This window comes from Rutidosis leptorrhynchoides, chromosome 9 (assembly GCF_046630445.1).
Source record: "Rutidosis leptorrhynchoides isolate AG116_Rl617_1_P2 chromosome 9, CSIRO_AGI_Rlap_v1, whole genome shotgun sequence".
NCBI classification, from domain to species: Eukaryota; Viridiplantae; Streptophyta; class Magnoliopsida; order Asterales; family Asteraceae; genus Rutidosis; species Rutidosis leptorrhynchoides.
In genome coordinates this window covers 77,493,985-77,499,078 of record NC_092341.1, presented here as the reverse complement: position 1 = coordinate 77,499,078, position 5,094 = coordinate 77,493,985, and the positions used below count along the sequence as shown (strand labels likewise).

The 5,094-nt window shown below is 41.0% G+C and overlaps 1 non-coding gene across 1 annotated transcript; it reads left to right on the top strand.

Moving 5' to 3' along the window:
• Positions 1–3,722: 3,722 nt before the first annotated feature.
• Positions 3,723–3,829, top strand: LOC139869823 (small nucleolar RNA R71). The gene has a single exon (XR_011766400.1). It is a non-coding gene; the product is annotated as a small nucleolar RNA R71 (small nucleolar RNA).
• Positions 3,830–5,094: the final 1,265 nt, after the last annotated feature.

Here is a 5,094-nt window from a genome sequence, read left to right as displayed (position 1 = left end):
TTTCAATCTAACAAGATTTCCACCTTTACTTAAGCCTTATTTTTATTGACAAACGTTTTAGGTTTTCAAAAATACTTGTTTCGAAAAGGATTTCTTTTGCAAGAAATTTGAAATTTGGCTTAAGGACTTGGAATCTTCGTAATGGTTTATTATGATATAGCATAAAAAGATACCAACATCCCACACTTAGACGAACATTGTCCTCAATGTTCCTAGTGTATCCCACACTTAGGAGTTTTAGTTAAAGATTTGAGAGTGTTTGTCTAGTGTTTTAGTTGGGTGTTATTCCACACTTAGTAATAAGCTAGGATGCGGTATGGTTTGAATCTTGAGCTAGTAGCGAAAAGAAAGAAATACCCCTAACAGATGCGGCTGGCTTCCTTGCTTCTTTATCAGTTCATTTGTCATCCTTTATTCTTCTACTCTACTTTATTGCACGGGTTGCCTCCCGAGAAGCGCTTTTGTTTAAGGTCGTTGGCTTGACCGTAGTGATTCTTCAAAAAGCAAACATTCCTCGTTGATGGTTGTGATCTTGGTCTTCTTGAGGGAATGTGAGTCTTGGTGGATAAGTTCTGAGAAAGTGTCGGACCAATAGTGGTAACAAGTCCGGTACTTCTCTTGAAGATCTTCTGAACGATAAGTAGTGCGCAGTTTCTGCTCTTAATAAGTCTTGAAGTCCGATGAGAATATGATCCACAGCTCTGTTGGTTGACCCATGAATGTCAATCATGGTAGCAGTGCTGGTGTTGATGATTTCTCTGATGGGATGCTCATTTCAGAGGTCTTCAAACAATGTAAGAAACTGTATCTTTAGAATTTTGAAATCTTCGAAACGGTGATCTCCACAGTAAGAGTCTGTAGCTTTGCACAGATTAGTTAAGAGACGAAGCTGGAAAGAAGTGAACAGCAATCCTGATCCGAGTATTAATTTCACCGTCTTTGAGTATATATCTCGACATCCAACTTTAAATATGAAACTAGGATCTGTGGATTCGTGGAAGATACGTGATAGCTGCTTCGTAACATAGGTGGCAATGTTGACTCGATCTGGTTCAAGATGAGAGAACTGATTGTTTCGCCTTGCTTCCTCCATAACAGCGTCTTGTAATTCTTTGATAATCAGATCAGCGTGGTGATCAATTGTTACATAAATCACTAGTCTGTCTGGTGTGCTTTCGAAATTATCTCTATCCAGAAGAGCGAAAAGACTGTGAATATCCTCGATCATTTGCAAATCAGAGTGATAAGTCGGGCGGCCGGTGGAAAGATCCATATGCTTCCGGATGAGAGTCAGTAGTGCTCGTTCGTTTCGTGAGAACGGAAGTGCAGATCCGGCTAAGGCATTATAAACCTTAGAGTAAATTATCTTCTGATCTCGACAGAATCTTGTCTCGAGAATAGTGCGAACCACTGAATTATGCTCTCGTTGCCTTTCTTCGTGATAGATATGATCGTGAAGAGAATTGATAAAGTCTTGAATGCGTTCTTCTAGGATTTCAACATCATTATCTTCTCTTCGGAGATAGAGGTGGTGCTCTTCTCTGATTGCCATGAATCGTTCTGTTAAGCATAGCGAAAAATCAATGGTTGACTTTCGGATGGCTTCGAGAATGTCTTCAAATTCATCGGTATCATTAATGAAGGTAATCATGTCTGCATGTGTGGATATAATTTGATCTGAAGAAGAGTCCGGCTCCCCTTGATCTACTTCGGTTGGAGAGTGTGAGTTAGTCAGAATGTCTTCGTGATACTCTTCCTCGTCATCATTGGTATCCGGTTCCTCTAAGGATGCGTCTGATGAACGGGTTTCTTCAGTATTCTGATTCTCCACTTTGATACTTACAGGATCAATTTCTATATCCTTAATCTCAGCCTTATCGTTCTTCTTTTTAAAGCGAATGATTAAACTGTGATCTGCCGTTTCAAGCCTCATTATTTCTTCATGACACTCAGTGCTTGGAACGGGTGTTGTCGCAGTTTCTTTTACGTCTTCCATTTCCTCTTCCTCTTCAGATTCCTCCTCTTCCTCTATTTCTTTGCTGGAATCCTCTTCTTCCATTTCTGGGTCATCTACAGACTGTGATTCGACACCCATCTCGATATCATCGGCTGATGGTAATGACTCATCATCGGAAGTGATCCGTCTGGTGGAAATAGCAAACATCTCTGCCTGTCCAGAAAGATCGGTTGGTCGGTCAATTTTGAAGGTAACGCTCTCCCCATGTGATCGTAAGATCATGGTTTGATTGTACACATCAATGACAGTCCTAGCCGTATTCATGAAAGGTCTTCCTAACACTATTGGGGTGTGTAGGTCTTCCTTAATATCCATTACTACGAAATCCGTAGGATACAAGAATTTGTCGACTTTCACCAAGACGTTCTCAACTATGCCCTTAGGATATCGAATTGTATGATCGGCAAGTTGGATTGTCATTTTGGTTGGTGACAAGTCTCCTAACTCTAATCTCTTGTAGAGAGAGTAGGGGATTAGGTTGATACTTGCTCCTAAATCTGCTAGCGCATGAATGGTTCCAGATTGATAGATTGAACACGGGAAAATGAATCGACCCGTATCTCCTAGCTTAGGTGGTAGAGAGTTTCTGAGTAATGCAGAGCATTCTTCACTCAGTGGAATTTTGTTAGAGTCTGGTATCCTCTCCTTTGTAGATAGAAGCCTTCGGATGTATCTCTTCTGGTTGGGAACTTTGGACATAGTGTCCAAGAATCTTCCATCTAGTTTGAAGGAATCAAGCTTGGATGGTTCTTCTTGTAGCCTTCCAGGATAAGGTAGGTAAACTGGAGTTTTAGGGGTCAGCTTCTGAGTATATGTTGATTTGTTCTTGAGCCTAGTTGACCTTCTCCGTGGTTCTTCCTCTGGGATTACGGAATCCATTTGCTTTGCTTCTTCTATGTGGGGATTCTGGATAGTATTACTTGGCAATCTTCCCTGCGATCGGGTTTCAAGGCGTTGTGATAACTGTCCGAGCTGCATTTCTAAAATTTTGAGCAGAGCCAATTGATTTCTCATTAGTATCTCCGTCTGATCTTGTCTGGTTGCAGTTCTCTGATTTAACTGTTGTTGTCCTTGGATGAACTGAGTTAACTGATCATCAGCTCCGAGAGTGGGGTTAGCTGCTTTTGTAATCTGGGTGGTAGGGGAATTTTCCTCAACTGGGGGACCAGTGAGTGGAAGTGGTTGATCGTAGGTCAATTGAGATTGTTGGGCTGGATAAGGTGGATAGCGATAGCGGAAAGGTTGATTGCTTCGCTGAAATTGATTAACCCTTGGTGGTTGATTGAATTCGGGATTTGGTGGACGAGCTGGATATTGAACGTAACAGACTGAACCGTCAGGGTTTTCGTACTCAACTTGATTGTCTTCAGTAGGTTGCGGGTTGGTACAATTAACACAAGCCTGAGCTTGGTTAACCTGCTGCGGTTGCGTCTTCAATTCTCTGAGTTGTTTGGCAAGAGATTCCATCTTATTTGTGAGGGATTTGATGGCCTCCGTTTGATTGTTAAGTGCAGAGAGTGGGGCAGATGATGAAGTTGTTTCACCACTGTTCCAGTCATGATGATGCATCGTCATGTTCTCGAGCAATTCCCATGCTTCATCTGCGGTTTGGTTCATCAGATTCCCTTGAGCTGCTGCATCGATCGTCGTCCTATGATTTACCGTAAGACCATTGTAGAAGGTACAGATTTGGGCTGACCGTTCTAACTGGTGATTAGGGCATTTCTTCAGCAGGGTTTTGAAACTCTCCCATGCAGTGTAAAGAGATTCATCATAACTTTGTTTGAAGTTAATGATGTCATTCTTCAGTTTGGTTTGTTTAGAAGGAGGGAAATATTTGGTTAGGAATTTAGTCGCCATCTCCATCCATGACGCGATGGAATCTTTTTCCAGTCCTTCAAACCAAGTTTGAGCATGATGAGTGAGAGAATAGGGGAACAAGTATAGCCGGACAATATCTTGTCCTATCCATGGCTGTTTGTAGGAGTTCGAAAGAGATATGAATTTATCAAGGTGAGAATTAGAATCGTCATTCGGTAATCCATGAAACTGACAGCTATTCTGAATGAGCTGGATGATGTGATGTTTTAACTCGAACGAGTGTCCTTGAATCTCTGGAAATCTGATTGGTCCTCTACGACCTTCAATCGAGGGTTTGGTGTTTTCTGCTAAAGTAACGTGTAACGCCATTTGGTTTCTGATTCATGCTTCCTTACGTTCTTTAGAGATTATTGTGTCTGGATCAGGTACGAATAACAACGGCCCTGGTCTAGATCGGGTTTGGGTCATACACTAGGTATGCCTTTTTGTTTTTAATTTTTTCGCAAATAAGCTAAACTAAACTAATCTAATTCTAAGGTAATCTAATTTAATCTAAGGCAATCTAAGGTAATCTAAGGTGGTCTAATCTAAGGTAAACTAGAGTAATCTAATCTAATTAACTAACTATCCTATGGTGGAATATGTTTTTGGTTCTGGCTACTGATTCCCTGGTATTTCGGTAACAAAGTTCCGCTATTCAACAAACCAAGTAGCCAGGCCGACTACGGAGATGCAGGATCCTTTTGGTCCCAATATAATTGGCGAATGTTCGAAAAATTCAATCACCAAGTCCATGTATAATTGTCTTTCTTAGACACCACTAAATGCTTGTGAATAAGTTTTATTGAAAACAGTATTGCCTAATACCAGTTCCCCGGCAGCGGCGCCAAAAACTAGTAGTATCTCCTGATATGGCCAAAACGGACGGTTTTTATTTGTGCGGTGTCGTTAGGCCGCGGCTCGCCAGGATCAGCCACTCGTGTGTGACGATCGCTCCAAATCCATATGGACGAACACATCATTCATTGATTTCATTGCGAGGTATTTGACCTCTATATGATACGTTTTGTAAACATTGCATTCTTTTGAAAAGGCACACCATAAATGTATATTTAAATCAAAGGTTTTCGACATCTGATGATTTCTACATATAGACAATCACCGTATATAATAGTTTACAATAGTACTTTCGTTGACAATGCAGTCAAAATAAGGTACATGGTGATGAATTGGTGAATGCAACGTTTTCTTGAAAA